The sequence below is a fragment of the Aquarana catesbeiana genome, linkage group LG01, assembly GCF_042186555.1.
Source record: "Aquarana catesbeiana isolate 2022-GZ linkage group LG01, ASM4218655v1, whole genome shotgun sequence".
NCBI classification, from domain to species: domain Eukaryota; kingdom Metazoa; phylum Chordata; class Amphibia; order Anura; family Ranidae; genus Aquarana; species Aquarana catesbeiana.
Genome location: NC_133324.1, coordinates 108,090,744 through 108,109,738, shown reverse-complemented (window position 1 = coordinate 108,109,738; position 18,995 = coordinate 108,090,744). Strand labels below are relative to the sequence as shown.

Sequence of the window (18,995 nt, the reverse complement as noted above, 5' to 3'; positions counted from 1 at the left end):
GAGTGAGAGCGATAACACCAAATTTACCACACCTGCTCCCCATTCACCACTGAGACCTTGTAACACTAACAAGTCACATGACACCGGGGAGGGAAATTGGCTAATTGGGCCCAATTTGGACATTTTTACTTAGGGGTGTGCTCACTTTTGTTGCCAGCGGTTTAGACATTAAGGGCTGTGTGTTGAGTTATTTTGAGGGGAGCTGTACACTCACTACTTTACATTTTAGCAAAGTGACATTTCTTCAGTGTTGTCACATGAAAAGATATAATAAAATATTTACAAAAATGTGAGGGGTGTACTCACTTTTGTGAGATACTGTAATTGTTATTTTGTGGATCAGTTTTGCTTTCATGGCAGTAAATATAGAATTATATACAGCACAGTCAACTCCCAGTGCCGGATTTAAAGGTGGGCAAAATGTGTAATTACTCCGGGCCCCCCTTCCAGAGGGGGACTCCCTGCCAGAGGAGACCCCAAACTTTCTTTATAAAAAATAAATAAATAAATAAATAAACGTATTTTCCTCGAGACTTTAGTAGTGTGTTTGTTGAGGAAAGTGTCAAGTTTGTAGCTTTTGCCAAGCTCCAGTCATGTCATCTCAACAGGCAATCCTATTACATGATGAAAGGCTTGCTAATACCTTTCCAGGTGATCATTAGCTGTTCAGGAGAGAGGTAATTCAGTAAATTGGCACTGATAAAGATGACCCACAAAAGAAGTGCTCTGTGCCTACTAGCTGTTGTCCTCAATATAATACAGTCTGATGAGTTAGGCAGGCCATAGATTATGCAATTTTCTTTCTTTCCTTCCTTCCATCATGGGTGGAAGGAAATTAAATTGCTCGAATCCCCCATTAACACAGTCAGCGTTGATGGGGGACTGCCTCCCACAGTGTTATTGCGTTCTGCTGGTTGAATGGGAGTGGGTTCATGGGGAGCTTTCCTGGCTGTCAGAACACAGTGATTATTGCTGGCAGGCTGGTTGTACCCAAGTCAAAAGATGGGCCATCCTGCCCATCTATGGCCAGTTTAAGTTAAAGATTTTGCAGATGCTAAGTCCAGGAAGAAAGGCTGTGATCTTTGACTCACCAGTTCCACTTACCTGTGTAATATGTATTCTTACAGTCAATAAAATTAAGAAAAAGAAAAATTAGACAGTGTCTCCTTTGGAACCTAACAATGTTTTTTAGAACAAACGTGGTTTATTATTCGTTTCCTTTTTGTTTGTCATATAATTTAATTTTTTATGTTGGGCCCCCCTCCCCCAAACTTGAAATGCTGCAAGCCCCCCAAGGTCTAAATCTGGCACTGGAAACTCCTGACATTTTTTTCTGTAGTTTTGGGTATAGTGGGAAGATTTAGAACGTTTGCTACGTTTTCCTTGCTGTCTGTGACTCCATGGGGCAAATTCACTCTCGCTTCCTGTGTGGTTACCTGGACTAGGAATTTATAATAGCTATGCATTATAGAAGAATGTTGTGAAAGAGAAATATAACATTTTCACTTTTCTATACTTTGGGAAAATTCCTTCTCAGTTTATGTTGTAGCGCTCCAGCACATAGTGCAAGGAAAACTTTCCCAGTAGGGACACAGAGAGCTATATCAGCCCTCCCCTGCTGTACCTAAAACGAAGGAAAACGTTTTATCAGGAAGTCTAACTTAAGGTATTAAAACATCAAGTTTTCTAAATAGACGTTAGGACTTTTATCTACATACTTGTTAGTAGCACTTTAATAAAATCAAACTTTTTGCTCTGTTTGAGTATAGCTGTCTTTTAATTCACAGTAAAGAGAGAATCAGACAATAACACAGTATAAGGATCAAACAGTATAGAAACAGGATTATAAAGATATAATAAAAAATATATTTTTCATAGCACTTACAACATGTACTTAATAGTTTACAAAGCAATAACTACTATAATATGTGTCCTAAAGGGAAAAAAATGGCTAAAGTATCAAGTATTAATGCAAACTTTTAATTCCATCACTGTTGGTTAAATATCTTCAATACTGTCCGCATCACTGACCCTGCACAATTTTGGAGATTAGAATCTAATGTCTGGTACACACAGGAAGTTTTTTTTTTTCATTCAACCCAGCAGGTATAAGTGATGTTAGTACAGCGATCTCACCGCTGCGCTATTGTGTACGGGGGAATGCCCCCTGATTTTCCAGCATGCCCATTTAATAAAGGCTGGTCCGTGGACCAGCTTCTATTTGACAGGCTGCCGTATACATGGGCTGAATGCCCACTTGTGTGTACCGGGCGTAACTTCACTTTTTCATGCTCATCCTGAGTAAAAAGAAACCTCCAAAGGTATGGGGAAGATGGAGGCTTTGTCACCTTCCCCTAATTATGCAATGCTGGGTGCCTTAGCAGCCAATCACTAGGCCTGGGCACTGTGACTTGGGGACAGGGAGACATTGCTAAAACTTAGCATGGCAAAACTGGCATGTCTTAACACATAACTTTAAAGCATAACAGACATGATAAAATAGTACGAGTTTTTGGAGAATCATGCCTCCCTATTACCATGCCCATAACAGGACACAGAAACTGTCTTCTCTCTCTTTTCCCAGCCACAGTAAGACTAATGCCCCGTACACACGGTCAGATTTTGCGATGGAAAATGTTCGATGGGAGCCCTTTGTTGGAAATTCCGACCGTGTGTAGGCTCCATCGGACATTTTCTATCGGAATTTCCGTCGCACAAAATTTGAGATCTGGCTCTCAAATTTTCCGACAACAAAATCAGTTCGCATAATTTCCGATCGTGTGCACAACAATTCTGACACACAACGTTCCATGCATGCTCGGAATCAAGCATAAGAGCCACACTGACTATTGAACTTAATTTTTCTTGGCTCGTCATATGTGTTGTACGTCACCGCGTTCTTGACGTTCCCAATTTCTGACCAACTATGTGTGACCGTGTGTATGCAAGACAAGTTTGAGCCAACATCTGTCGGAAAAAATCCATGGATTTTGTTGTCGGAATGTCTGATCAATGTCCGATCATGTGTATGGGGCATAAGTGGAGAGCCGGGGAAGAGAGAAGGTAAAAAATGACTTACTGCTGGTTGCTGGCGAATTCCACCTCCCCACTAGACTGCAAGGTGAAAGGTACAATGTAATTGGCTGCAGCCACAGACAGAGCAGAAGGAGAGCCAGATTGGAGATGGGAGCCATGGGTACAGAGACCATTGGGAATTTTAGTCCCCTGGAAGCCTACCATGATCAAAGTGAGACTGCATGGGACCACAAGTGCCAGAGGCTGGGCAGTGCTGGAAGGGAAGGAGGGTTAAAAAGCCTATGCTGCGGGGACAGAGGAACATGTGGAGAGTTGGTGGAGAGAGAGAGCGCTCTTGCCTAGTGGTTTGTTATCACCATGAACAGGGGAACCCAAACATCAGAGGCCCTTTTGGGAGTAAGCGTTTCAAGAGTATTTTGTTAATACAGCAGATTATGTGTGTAGTCATAAGGACATATCACAGTGGAATAGCAGTTTATATCATCCAGCAAAAAATTCTACATTTGTGGTCAGGCTAGAAAAAAGTATTTACACTAACATGAGTGGGGAGAGCACAAATAGCGGGATAACTTTGCTCATGTTGAGATTATTATAAACACTGTCAATGCTTTTGTTACCCAATAAGAGTCAGAGGGTTGGGTCACAACCCCCCTGTTCTCTTTGCTTTATAGGGAGCTGTCAGATGTCTGTAAAAATGTATGCGCTAGAAAAGTGGAACTACCATTTTATTACTTATTTATCTATTTTTACTGTGGAGCAAAAACGCACAGAGACTTTCACTGACTAGAGTTTCCAAGCTTTATAATAATGGGCTGTCTATTAATATAAATGGCTGGCAACCCTGGGGGCTCCTCTGTGGAAAGTAGCAGAAAAAAAAACCACATGGATCTTGAGTAACTAGCTAGTCAGCAGTTGTGTTCTAGACTAAATGGAAATATAAGCATCTGACTGGTTTTCATGGGCAAGATGTCAACTTTTGCACTCATTTTCTTTGCCTCAGCTATCAATTTAATTGTTATTAATTATGTTATTAATCCACAGGACGTATTTCTGGGTAAGTTGAGTAAATACATTGGAGGTCTCTGGGGTTCCACATGGCACATATCCAAAAGAATCCACTCCTCGGAAAACGTCATTACAGATAAGAGGACTTCCCGAATCTCCCTGTGTGGAATAAAGATCAAATATTAAGCAATAATCTTGGAACAAAACATAATAAGGTAAAATTGGTATGTAGAGTGGGTTTGTCATCGAAATATTTCTCACTGAAGGCCATATGTATCAGCAGGTTAAATACAACATTACATTTTTTTTTATTAAAGCTCCATTTTAGTTACTTCACATTGACCAAATTGGGTGAAATAATGATGGAAATTAAAATGTTTCCTGTGAAGACTGATCTGCATACTTGATTAATCAATGATTAAGAAAGCACTGAAGAAACTCAGCATCACAACCACCAAGCCAGCATTTTCAGAAGAAGCGTATCAATGGTTGAATAAAGAAAATATTTTTCTCAGCTAACTGCATAGTTCTGGGGAAAGATTTGAGATAATCACACCATCAGGTTACCATATTTTGAGGAAGTGAATTCAATTTTTTTTTTACAGATTTGTAAAATGATTATGGCTGTAAATAGGAATGAAGATTATTTTTTGATTACATTTAAGAACAAAATGACTTGTGTAGCAGTCATATCTGCTTTTTTAAAGCAAAAATTTCGCTGTTCTTCACTGGTTCATAGACACTTAAAAACTTTAAAATGAGCCTCCTGTCACGTGTGATATTATTAAAATCTGGCAGTTGCTGTTATGCTTATACTGTACTTACCACTGTTTAAAATCAGTTTTTTCTTTGTTATTTAATTTAAAATAGTTTTTAAATTAAATGTAAAAAGTTTTTATAAAGACATTAAACAGGAAAGAGGCTGTTTTGGACCCCTACTAGTGGGCTACGTTGTGTTCAGCAATATTGCACACTTTTAACTAAAAAAGAGAGCACAGCCCCAGACTCTGAACTCTCTAACTTTTAGCCACTGAAACAAGTGAAGGCATCTGTTATGAATGGACCCCTGAACTAAAGTTACTCAATATTAGATCAAACATTAATTACTATTGTAGCTACAGGACTGAATGGATGCGTGGAATCTCCCCTTGGGCTCAATTAATAAATAACATGTTTTTTTCAATTAACTCTATTTATTTATGTTTTATGTATTGATGGACATTGCTGAAGAATCATTATATTGGTCTTTGCGTTGCCTTTTGATAAATGACCTCAAAACCCATGATTAAAGTGAAGTCCAGGGAGGTAAAATGCTTCATAAATACGTCCCCCCAATCACAACAACAATTAAAAGAAACCTGTGTTGAAAAAAATATGAAGGTTGCCATTGCTTACCTCCATTTGGAAATGCTAGTTGCCTTGCAGTCATGCAAAATGTATTCTGCTACATTTCTTTGGTGAAAATAACCCAAATCAGTGTATATTATTTATTACATAGGAAAGTTATACACTTTATAAATGCAGTATTTTTTCCCCCAGAAAACAAAGGGGGTTATTTACGAAAGGCAAATCCACTTTGCACTGCAAGTGCATTGAAAGTGCACTTGGAAGTGCAGTCGCTGTAAATCTGAGGGGTGGAGCTGAAATGAGGGGAAGCTCTGCTGATGTTATCATCCAATCATGTGCAAGCTAAAATGCTGTTTTTTATTTTCCTTGCATGTCCCCCCCAGATGTACAGCGACTGCACTTTCAATGCACTTGTAGTGCAAAGTGGATTTGCCTTTCGTAAATAACCCCCAAAGTCTCTTTAAATTTTATTTTTCTGACACGTTTGATTTAAATAGAACCAGACATGACTGATTTGGTTTTGTGTCTATAGTATGTACAGAGGTAAAAACAAGTTTGCTGATTCTAGATTTTCTGTAAAAGTAATCCTGGGTGGTTGTAGGGCAGCCCTGCCCCTGTTCTGTGGTTCCTGGGCTCATCCTTGGAAGGAGCTGTCTGAACGGCAAGCAGGAAGAGATTGGGGAATTCATGTTTTGCTTTGTCGAGTGTGAACCCAGAGCAAGTGCTCAACTTTAAGAACTTCCGATTTATCGCTGAAAAAAAATCTCAGCTGAATAGCTGAGTAAACAGCTAATTGAGCACAGTCCTGTGCTCGTTCTGCTAGAGCAGAGGTCAGGGGAGACATTGGGGGTCTATTAGCCCCCTGATGTCTCCATAAAGAGTACCTGGCACCTGCTAAATTCAATAAAGCTAAGTTAAAAAAGGGTTAAAAATGTAAAATATATTTAAATAACAAAAACAAAATTAACCCCTTTCCCCCCATTGCCTAGTGTACATACAAAAGAATGCAAAATGCACATGTAGGGTGTTTCCATGTATGTAAATGTTTGCACAACACATATTGGGTATCACCGTGTATATCAGAATGAGAAAAAAAGAATCCTAGGTCACTCATTTATGGATAACTCTAAACTGATTAGCTATAAAGGCATTTAAAGAATCACCTATTGATAATTTTGATTACAGTACTTTATTGACATGCAGGCACATACAATATTGGGGCTTAACAATGGTGGCTGGTGCTCAATTTTTTTGGGAGGGGGGGGCAAACAAACCTGGACACCCCCACCCCCCCATTGCTTGCCTGCTCACCCATCGCCCTCCAGCGCCGTACTTACCCCATTCAGGTAGCAGCTTCCCCCCTGTATCTCCTCCCAATTCCCGGCGGCCGCTTTTCATCCCGGCCAATCGGGTCTTAAGACTCCCAGCCAATCGGATCTCAGGACCTGCTTCCTGATTGGCTAGGAGGAGAAGCAGGAAAACATTAGCGAATATTAATTTGCTAATGTCACACATGAGGGTGGGCTCTGTGCCCCGAGCCCACCCTTTTTGAATCCAATTAGTGCCTCAGGCTCTAATCATGTGCTTCAAAAAAAAAACCCATAGAAAAAAAAATCCCATAGAAATCCATGCGTCCGGCGCTCTGCATGGAGGTCAGGGGCCGTGCGCATGAATGGATTAGGGCGGCGGAGCCCCTTATAAGCGGCCGCCGCTGGGGCTGAACATATTTAGTATCGATTTGTTCTACACAACCTCATATTTTAATTTTGTACAAAAAACTGGGGATAAAATTGTGTTTGTGTGTACTAATATTCATTTTAGTGTGATTTTTTTTCTGTAAATTTAGATTTGATAAACAGTTGTGCAAATATAAATAGTAACTACCATCTTTTTATTCTGCAGGGCCTCTGTATTCAGAAAATATATATGTTCCATCGATCTTAAAGAGGAAGTAAACCCTGGTGGGTTTTACTTCTTCTTTATTTCCCTGCAAAGGTAAAGCATAATGGGCAACACTATGCATCGCATAGTAGCCATAATCTGTCACTTACCTGAAACCGAAGCCTGCGATGTCACTGCTGTCCCTACTAGCAGTGAGCGTCCATCTTCAACCCCTCTTCCTTCCGGGGGCCGCGAACTCCGGCTCTGTGACTGCGCACAGGAGCCGCCAGTCACGGAATGACCCCTATTAGAAACGGCATGATGTGCCCTTTCTAAAGCGTGCATTCGCTGTAGACATCGGCACATGCTCTGTAGTCATCGGCGCTCGGCTTTTTTGTAAATAACTCCTAAACCGTGGAGGTTTAGGAGATATTTCAAGCACCTACAGGTAAGCCTTAATATAGGCTTACCTGTAGGTAAAAGTGGTTGTACAGGGTGTACAACCACTTTAAGTAATTTTAAAGACCAAATGCACATTGCTTCAGAGGAGAAGTGGCTAAAGAAACGTTCTTGCCCTCTTGCATTGGAGGAAAAGTGGTTTGTGAGAATACAAAAAAAAGGAAGTTACTCTTACCTTGCAAGTATCTTGTCTGTCAGAACCCACATTAGTGCAAATCATATCTGCTGTAATTAAATATTTGTCTCCAGTCTTTAATGCATTTTTTTCTATTTAGTATTGTGACATGGGCTTCTTTTAGTGTGTCTGAATGGTTGCCTGATTCAGTTCTTCCCCATCCAGCTATCCTGCATACTGTGCCTTCTGGAATGTCTTCAAATGTCTCTAGTAATGGAACAATGTTGACAGCATCCCCAAGTGTTGCCTTTTTAGATAACTGGAAGGACACAAATCATACAACGCACATTTGTTACACAATTAGAAAACTTGGCACTTGTACAGCATATCTGCTGAATGCAAATATACACCCAGCTGCCTTTTGTCTCTAATTTCTCTTCATACTACAAATTGCTACTGATGGCATGTAAAATATACATAGATAGCAACATTAGCTTTTATATGCAGTGAACATGGTACAAAGAAAAGTTTTACCAAGCCCCTGTGTAATGCACTCTTTTTAGAGGAACGTCCCCACTTATAACCAATGTGTGCCACTCATCACCATCAGGCTACATGGATCAGTTGTCTGAGTGGCTATGTACACTTTTCACCTCTGCCACTGATAAGAAAGATACTGCCATTCGGAACCCTTGCCCACCAGCTGTGTGAGAGCACAAATTAAAGAGCTCAGAGGTTACCACTGATTGGCTTTTTTTTGGACCAGTTATGTTTCAAGGCAATGTTGAGGCCATTAATCACCTATGCAAGGCAACTCACTTTGCTCTGACACCCAAATAAAGAGGGAGCTGACAAGTCTTTTAGCAGCTTAACAGCACTGGAAAAAAATATTGATTGCCAAGGCTTTTGAACAGGACACTTCTGGAATGTTCTTCCTCTCCATGAATTCATCAGCGCATGCCACTGTGGTTGATAGCCCAATAAAGTGGACCTGAACTCAAAGGTTGAAGGTTTGCTATGTTATAGGGAACATTAAGAAATATTAATTATGACTAAGCATCACCCTGAAAATGTTACCTTTTGACTGGAACTCTTGAAAATTAGCAGTGCACTTCCTGATATGTGAGTGTGCCCAGAAACTCATAGATGTATATGTGCAATGTTATATCTATAGCTCTGCTGCCTATGACTGCTTGTCTCAGGAGATTAGAAATGAGATTTGGGGATGTCCCTGCAGTGCTGTTTACTATTCTTCTTGCTGGAGGCTCTTACTTGAGGAAAAACATTGCTGCCTCTACAAAGATGACCACCTCCAATCTGAGACACATTGCAGAGGCATGGTAAAAGGGAAAGCTGCAGGTAGGCAAATGCCTGGTGACTGGTCCTTTTTCCTCTGTCTCCCTTTGCTGGCAAAGCTTCCATAGCTGACTCCTTTTATAAGGAGTTATGGTTTGGTCATTGTTTGCATCAACCATGAGTTTGTCAAGCATCTTTGATGAATGTAGGGCTGTAGTGGTATTTAAACTTTGAATCGAAACTTACAAAGCAATGTATACTCAATCTGATCTCAAAATACCTCTGTGTTAGAGCTGCACGATTCTGGCCAAAATGAGAATCACAATTCTTTTGCTTAGAATAAAAAGATCACGATTCTCTCACTATTCTCGCGACATAAAATCTTTCACATTACAAAAAAAAAAAAGGGCTAACTTTACTGGTTAGATTTTTTTTAATTCATTAAAGTAATTTTTTCCCAAAAAATTGCATTTCAAAGACTGCTGCGCAAATACAGTGCGACATAAAATATTGCAACAGCCACCATTTTATTCTCTATGGTGTCTACTAAAAAAATATATATGTTTCGGGGGTCCAAAGTAATTTTATAGCAAAAAAAAAAATGATTTTAACTTGAAACCAAAAAATGTCAGAAAAAGGTCGTTTTAGCGGCGTAATTCGGCCGCTAGCAGGGTGGTTTTACATCAGCATCAGCAACATCAGGAGCTCCTTTTCGGTAAGTGCTATTTACTGTAAGTAAAAGTGACTCTGGCTAAAAATAATTTATGAAATCGGGGGTAAAGAATCCCACCTGGGAGGGGTTGGCAGTCAACCATTATGTAAGCTTTGATCCAATCACTTCCACCTTTAAGATCTCAGCCCCTAAGCGAGCTTAAAGTATAACAAAAGAACATTTTTTTTCTTTTTTTTACTTTTGTATAGAGTAAAGAAGTATTAGAACACCTATCAGTTTTTATTGATGTCTGTGCCCCAATTAGGGAGATTCACCCTCCCTATTTGCCCTGCTTACCGTTATGATTGAAAGTGAAAGTAAAAGACAATCACAAATTTTAGGTTGACATTAAAACAGTAATAGAGGAGAAATCTTCAATGGGGACACTAGTTCTCATGACCTTCTTGACACCCTGGGTTTCAATTACTTTGGAGGGATTTCCTCCCACTTCCTGTTTATGCTATGAGACAAGAAGTGAAGGGGAATCTCACCAATGGGACATAGATGGCAAAAAAAATGACAGGAGTTATAACCCTCCCTTGTCTCCTTTTACACAGGCATTCCTTTTGTCTGTTTTTTGTTTTTCAATGAATCTCTATGGAAAACAGATGTAAACGGATGTTTATCCATTTACATCCGCTTTCGTCAGCAGTTTTTTTGAAACAGATCAAAGCCCTATTTTTCTTCTGTTAAAAAAAACAGATCAGATGACAAGCGGGCATAAAACTGACAAATGGTCAGTTTTTCCATGAGAAATTGGCTTCAGGAGATGTAAAACTGATGTACAACAAATTAACTTAACAGAACGTCAGTGTGAAAGGACTGTTGGGCCCCTTTCACATATGTGGACTGTCCCTTTCATCAGTTCAGTCATATTTTTTAAAAAAAAAATGGATGAAGTTTACATCGGTTTTTCACCAGTTTGTCATTCATTTTTCATCTGTTTTTACAGTGCCTTGAAAAAGTATTCATACCCCTTGAAACTTTCCACATTTTGTCATGTTACAACCAAAAACATAAATGTATTTTATTGAGATTTTATGTGATAGACAACACAAAGTGGCATATAATTGTGAAGTGGAAGGAAAATGATAAATGGTTTTCAAAAGTTTTTGCAAATACATTTCTTAAAAGTGTGGCGTGCATTTTTACAGCTTTGAAGTATTTTTGGGGATGTCTCTACTAGCTTTCTGGACTTTGGGCCTTTTAAAACATGAATATGCTTTGATCTAAACAATTTCATTGGAGCTCTGACTTTGTTTAGGGTCGTTGTCCTGCTGGAAGGTGAACCTCCGCCCCAGTCTAACTGGTTTTCTTCTAAGCTTCCCCTGTATTTGACTCCATCCATTATCCCATCAACTCTGACCAGCTTCCCTGTCCCTGCTGAAGAAAATCATCCCCACAACATGATGCTGCCACCACCATGTTTCACGGTGGGGATGGTGTGTTCAGGGTGATGTGCAGTGTTAGTTTTCCGCCACACATAGCATTTTGCTTTTAGGCCAAAAAGTTAAATTTTGGTCCCATCTGACCAGAGCACCTTCTTCCACATGTTTACTGGGTCCCCCCATGGCTTCTTGCAAACTGCAAATGGGACTTCCTATGGCTTTCTTTCAACAATGGCTTTCTTCTTGATACTCTTCCATAAAGACCAGATTTGTGGAGTGCACGACTAATAGTTGTCCTGTGGACAGATTCTCCCACCTGAGCTGTGGATCTCTGCAACTCCTTCAGACTTACCATGGGCCACTTGGCTGCTTCTCTGGTTAATGCTCTCCATGCCCAGCCTGTCAGTTTAGGTGGTGGGTTTACAGTTGTGCCATACTCTTTCCATTTTCGGATGATGGGTTGAACAATGCTCTGTGAGATGTTCAAAGCTTGGGATATTTTTTTATAACCTAACCCTGCTTTAATCTTCTCCACAACTTTATCCCTGACCTGTCTGGTATGTTCCTTGGCCTTCATGATGCTGTTTGTTCACTAAAGTTCTCTAACAAACCTCTGAGGGATTCACAGAACTGTATTTATACTGAGATTAAATTACACACAGGTGGACTCTATTTACTAATTATGTGACTTTTGAAGGCAATTGGTTCCACTATATTTTAGTTCGGGGTACCAGAGTAAAGGGGGCTGAATACAAATGCATGTCACACTTTTCAGGTCTTTATCTGTAAAAAAATTGAAAACCATTTATCATTTTCCTTCCACTTCACAATTATATGCCACTCTGTGTTGGTCTATCACATAAAATCCCACTAAAATACATTTCCGTTTTTGGTTGTAACGTGACAAAATGTGGAAAATTTCAAGGAATATGAATACGTTTTCAAGGCACTCTACATTTGACTACTAGAGTCCTTAACCACTTGAATCCTGGAGCCATTTTTTCATGCAAAATGGTGCATTTGTCCATTTACATCCATTTTTCGTCCAATCCCTTTTTTTAACGGAAGAAAAATAGGACTTTGATCCATTCCAAAAAGTGGATGTTGATGGAAGTGGATGTAAATGGATGTAAATGGATGATCATCAGCTTACATCCCTTTTTCCATAGAGATGCATTGATGTCCATTTTCCATCTGTAAGCGGAAGGATGAAAAACAGACAAATGGAATGTCCGTGTAAAAGGGTTCTGCTTTGATCAAGGAATGGAACCATTTCATGCAAAAGATAAAAGAAACATGGATATCAGTAAAGAAATGATGATGTAATACACCTTACATTAGCAGGAAAGTTGAGATGAGCTACTGGAGAATCAACATCCCACTAAAACAGTGATTCTCAACTCATGTCCTCAGGACCCACTAACAGGCCAGGTTTTATGTATTACCTTGGGGAGATGCAAACTAGAATACCACAATCACTGAGCAGCAAATGATATCACCTGTGATGTATTTCAGTTATCTTGCAAACCTGGCCTGTTAGTGGGTCCAGAGGACAGAAGTTGATGACCACTGCACTAAAACAACACCAAAAGAGGGGCTGAAAACATGATATTAGGTAACGGAAACTGTGTTCCATTTCTTTGGATTCCAAAATTGGAACCCGGAGAACAAGTATTAGTGAAATAAGCAACAATAAAATTACTCTAAAAACTGTGTTTTTCTTTACACTTTCACATCAGCGACCATGGTGAACTGGTTTGGGGTCCAAACGACCCCTAAAACCAGGAAAGTAGCAACCACCTACTTGTCTCCTGTTGGGGGCATGCAGCTTGCACATAAGCACCATTGCTTTAGGATAGGTATTACCATTTTTTGGGGACCCCAACTTAAAGGAAATGTGTACTGGTATCAGCATGACAGGGCTGCAGGCTGGTTGCCCACTTACGACAGTGATATTTGAACCCATAACTGTCTTACTGTTTTGATTATTCATGTTATAAATGTAGGGCTGGTAGATTTGTGATCTACCACGTTAGGTAAATTTAGTAACTTGTTCATTAGGAAGGTTAAGTTTGCCTCTGTTCCAGCTTGGCTGACGTTGCGTGTGTTTCCGTGCTGACCGGTGGGTGTCGCTGTTATCACTGGTTAGTGTTGGAAAGGCAACGTGTTGAAGCGTATGGATGCTCTTCTGTCCTGGAGACAACTCGGTGGAGGTGGTCCTCCGAGTTGCATTCTGGGCGAGGGTATTTATGGGACAGACGCCATTTTTTGGGGTTCTTTTCCAGCCACCTGCTGGTCCTCCTGGCCGACAGGTATGCATTAGAGAGCTATCTTGTGGTCCTCCGTTTCAGAGGCCCACGTCGCTGCGGCGCAGGGGTGGGCCCAGAGGCTTGTCTAGGGCCTACCACAGCGGCCGAGGAATGGTCCTGAGCTGTCTATCCCGTGTGAAGAAGCTGGACAACCGAGGAGATCCCAGGGGAGGACCCGTCATGGAAGAATCATGCAGCGTGCTGGTCTGGAGAGGGGCCTGGTGACTCGGTTGGAGGACGTATCCGAAAGTAGCTATACAGCATAGTGTTGCCGGGTTGGCTTAAAGGTTCAGGTACTGTGACTGACGTTCATTGCAGAAAAGACCAATACATCCTGTGGCAGAGGATCGTACGGGTTTGTCCCAAACAAGTCTGTGGCAGAGACTTTTGTTCGTGCTACGTACTGGCTGCTAGGCAAGTGAGAGAGGCCTATCCAGGTGGGCAAGGAGTGTGTCCCACGAGGGGAGCGCATCCTATTATAATATCTAAATTTGATCAGGACATTTGTCAAAGACCCTACAAAAAGATATTTGAGTTTCTTCTGCAGTTTCCTTTCCGCCTCTTTCCTGCTACTTCCTTCGTTAATTGTTCAATAAAGCATCGAAAACGTACTCAAGTGTTGGTGCGTGTGTCGTCCAGAGGTAAACTCAACAGAACCCTAGACCCGGTGCCGGTGAAACAGAGGGAAGGAGAGTGAAGGTAACAGACCCGCTTAAATTAGCAGCTCCACTGAGAGTTAGTGCTACATAAAGAATGATTATATTGACCCTCCTAGTGCATAAACTGTGTAAAACCAAAATTTACTGTAAAAGTGACATTTGAGAGCCGTCTATGTTTGCTTTGTTCAGATTCTCCTTTTTGATGTAGATATTAGCAGGCCAGATGAATGTGGTCAGATGGGCAAATTGTTATTACAAACTCACTGGTGATTTTGCCAACAAATCCTTTATAAACAGACCACTAAGTCTATAAATAACCAAATAAGGAACATTCATTCACTAATGCTTAAAAATCAGGTCCCTAAGATTGACAGCTCAATGGTCAACTAAAGGAGTGCGTACAGCAGGTAAAAAAACGATGCTGCTAATTGTGAGGTAGTGGTGAATACAGAAATGTAGTTGTTATCAACAGAAACCATTTGGACTTCCTTTTTGGTCTACAAGGTGTGACAATTTAATTCCCAGAATGGACTGTAAAAACAAAAAACAAAACCTGTACACTAGCGGCTGTTGTCATCTTTGAAGTAGTCTCCTTGTGAAGTGATGCACTTTTCTAGACGACTGTGCCACTACTGGAAACATTTCTGGAATGCGTTTTCGGACACTGAGCAGTATCTTTATTGTGGTGCACTGGATGTCCGGAATGTCATCAAATTTGTGTTGTTTTAAGGCATTTTTAAAATTTGGGCCACTAACTTGTGAACACTTACCGCATCATGTGCAAGAGGGTTGTCGTGGTGGAGAATACACTTGTCAGGCCAGATTTCCGGTCTTTTCCTCCAAACAGATTCCCGTAACCTTTTCATTTTCCACAATTACACCCGTCCTTTGCATCTTTGGCTGCCCAATTCTTGCGTCATAGTGGACATCTTCCTGTCCCATCCTTAAAGTGATATTATAGTCTTGTTTTTTTTTTGTTTTAAAAATAACAAACATGTCATAATTACCTGCTCTGTGCTGTGGTTTTGCACAGAGCAGCCCAGATGCTCCTCTTCTCCTGTCCCTCGCTGGTGCTACTGGCCCCTCCCTCTTGCCGAGTGCTCCCACAGCAATAAGCTTGCTATGGGGGCACCCAAACTGAGCTGTTGCTCTGTGTATCCATTCAGAGTGCCCCACCCCTCTCTCTCCTCATTGGCTCACTGACTTTGATTGACAGCAACGGGAGCCAATGGTGCCAGCCAATTAGGAGGGAGTGTCCTGGGCAGCCGAGGTTATCGTGCAACTGGATCGAGATGGGGCTTAGGTAAGTACTGGGGGGGTGGGGTTGTGGGGACTATTGCACACAGAAAGTTTTTTATCTTAAAAAAAACCTTCTGCCTTTAGAACCATTTTAAACCACCTATGTCATTCAAAAACATTTGATTTCTTTATGGAATGTTCTCCGTAAGCCTATTGTAACAGAGCTAAAGTTTCACTCATTCTTTTGGCAATTTTTATGCAAAATTTTATGTTAATCCGCTGCTCCAGATTCCTGTTACTTATTTTCCACCAACAGCGCAACGCACACATGTGTTATTTCTTCTACTCAGTGGCCCCCTCCAGGTCCGCACTTACCCTACGGCAGAATGCCCCTGGACTGTCTGTAAAGCAGGCTGCTCCTCCAGTCTCTCTTCCCTTGCTCTTCAGGCTGCTGTCATCTCTGATCCGTCCTTCATGTACACGGTACTGCCTGTCCCCAGGGCTGAGTTGCATGTTGCACACTCTTCATGCCCGGCAATGGTCACATGACCCCCCGCTCTCCCTGTAGATCTCGCTGACAGCGGCGGGCTCCTGAGGGCTTAAGTCATATGTCCGGCTGGAGGCACTCCACTCCCCCTGACATTCCATCATCGCTCCCCGCCACCTCACTGGCTCAGCTGACCTGTCAGTTATGAAGAGGGTGGCGTCTCTCTGAATGGCTGATTCGCATTGCAGGATGGGAGGGCACTGCTCCCTGAGGACAATGTAAAACTGGCCATTTGGGGCCTTGCCATGTGGCCACGTGCCCGTGAGGGGATGACGGACCTGGTAGAAACCTATTGGTATGGCGCCCGCACAGTGCACGGCCACATAGAGAGTGCGAGCTGGGAGGCGGCGCCCCTTGTGGACTGGCCACCACTGCTTCTACTACTCTATAAAGATGGAGCCAAGTGGTCTGAACACACTCAACTGTGAATGGCTTTAACTCACCACCATAGTGCTATGCTGCAGGCATTCCGGGAATGAAAGGTTTAGTTCACCTTTCATAATATGTTACGTTACACCCTGTACTCCGGGTGTAACATGTAACATGTTACTAAATAAGCAGCCCCCCAAGCCTATTTTGTGACAGTGGGCCAGAGATCTTCTCCCTGCACCCCGCTGTCACAATTTAAAAAAACTGAGCTCAGCCCACCCAGTCACATTATTAATTCACAGAGGTTTTTTGTAGTTGTCAATAAACTACTAGGGCACTGGTGCGCGGACAGCTTGCACTGACTGTCTGCTAATCGCAGGTGCAATGCTTTACAGTCTACTTATAAGAGGAAATAATAAATGAACATTTATAGCCTAGGCCATCTTTATGTAGAGCAACAATTCTTTTTTTCAGATCCTCAGAGAGTTCTTTGCCATGAGGTGCCATGTTGAACTTCCTGTGACCAGTATGAGAGAGTGAGAGCGATAACACCAAATTTAACACACCTGCTCCCCATTCACACCTGAGACCTTGTAACACTAACGAGTCACGTGACACCGGGGAGGGAAAATGGCTAAATGGGCCCAATTTGGACATTTTCACTTAGGGGTGTACTTACTTTTGTTGCCAGCAGTTTAGACATTAAGGGCTGTGTATTGAGTTATTTTGAGGGGTCAGCAAATTTACACTGTTATACCAGCTGTACATTCACTACTTTACATTGTAGTAAAGTGTCATTTCTTCAGTGTTGTCACATGAAAAAATATTAAAAAATAATTACAAAAATGTGAAGGGTGTACTCACTTTTGTGAGATACTGTAATTGTCATTTTGTGGATGAGTTTTGCTTTCATGGCAGTGACTATAGAATTATATAGAAACCAAAAGGGGAGTGGGGACTTTGAATGAAGCAATTGGATAGTGGAGGTATATATACACAATATAGAAATGTATTAAATAACATTTAAAACACATAGTTTATCTTATACATGTACATGGAGCGTGCACAGGGCCTGAACATGATGTATGAGAGAATACATGCATAGCGACATATGATCAAAGTAGTGGACATATAAATATCAGTGGCAGTAAGCCAGATGCTGGTACATGCGTCCACATGGTATATGTGCATTCATCAAAAAGTATATAAACAACATCATAGAGTAAACTGGTTGTAAATGAGTAAGTATCAGTCCGTATGGGGTGTGGCTGTAGCATCAAGTATAGCTCGACGCGTTTCGTGGGTTATCCCACTCGTCAGCAGCGAATGCGATAGTACATATATAAGATAAACTATGTGTTTTAAATGTTATTTAATAAATTTCTATATTGTATATATACCTCCACTATCCAATTGCTTCATTCAAAGTCCCAACTCCCCTTTGGGCTTCTATTCATTACCGGGATGGAGGCACCTTTGGGTGCTTCATTTAAAGTCCCAACTCCCCCTTCTATTTACATATATACCGGGATGGAAGCAATTGTATATGTGGGATTGGCAGTGTTCTCCTCCCATCCCTGTGTGAGGTCTGCCCTCATTTATAGGGTAGCTTATGTTAAGGTTTACATATTGATAATATGAATATTCATTTACACTGTTTCTCTATGTCTATGCCTTTGAGTATTGCATATGGTATCCCTTTACATGCAATATTCCCTGTACTGGTCAAATGTTCCCACATGGTTTGTTTCTATGCAGATATCCGACACATTCTTCCCGTCCGGTCAGTCTTATGTTTGTGTGGATGGTTTGGTGCTTGGGTGTCGCTGTGGTTCTTCTTCATCGCAGGAGCTGCGATGCGCTCAGCGGCCCCTCCCCCTCCTTCCCCTGTGTCTTGGAGGATCAGGCGGGTGCCCCTTTGCGCATCAGTACCACGTTTGTCACGCTGTGTGTGTGACAGCCGACACGTTTTTATTCTCCACATCCTTCTTCTGCATGTTCTTATGAAGTTCCCCCATATGTTTGGCATATTCATTTAAATCTTTAAAAGGTTCAATCTTATCACGAATTTCCTTGATCTGACTTTCTATAAATTTCATTTTACGTTGTTTTCTTTTTATTAAGAACTCCATGACCTCCCTACCCTTACCATTATAAAATGTGTACCATTCCTCGATATCATCCTCTCCTGTTAGTCCATCATTGATGGGTACATCCCATATAAGTTTTCTGGGTACCATATTGTCTTTTAGGTATTTTTCCATCGTGGATAAATCCCACCAGATATTTCTCTTTTTATCCATATTGTGTTCCAACTTCCTAAACCAATGAGTAATATCATTGTCCTTATTTGTTGATTCAGAGAATAAATCCTCTAGATTCAATTCCCTATTCTCAAAAAAAGCAAATGGATCCATGGGGCTACCAGCAGGTATATGGGATGGGTGTCAACTAGATAATAAAGGATCCTGCAAGCCGCCTATAACCAGATGCTAAAATAATAATATATAAATAAATGACAGGGAAGCTGCTAGCGTTAAACATGTCGCATAAATCGTGCAAGGATAAATAGATAAAATATATACGCTGCGCTACCTGTAATTAGTGTGATACACACTCTATAAGTGTAGAGA

At 41.2% G+C, this 18,995-nt stretch overlaps 1 long non-coding RNA gene across 1 annotated transcript; it reads right to left on the bottom strand.

Moving 5' to 3' along the window:
* Nucleotides 1-2,206: 2,206 nt before the first annotated feature.
* LOC141133367 (uncharacterized) lies at nt 2,207-9,053 on the bottom strand. Its single transcript, XR_012243057.1, has 3 exons — nt 8,921-9,053; nt 7,904-8,162; nt 2,207-4,200 (listed from the first exon to the last, which is right to left on the bottom strand). It is a non-coding gene; the product is annotated as an uncharacterized lncRNA (long non-coding RNA).
* Between the last annotated feature and the right edge of the window lie 9,942 nt (nt 9,054-18,995).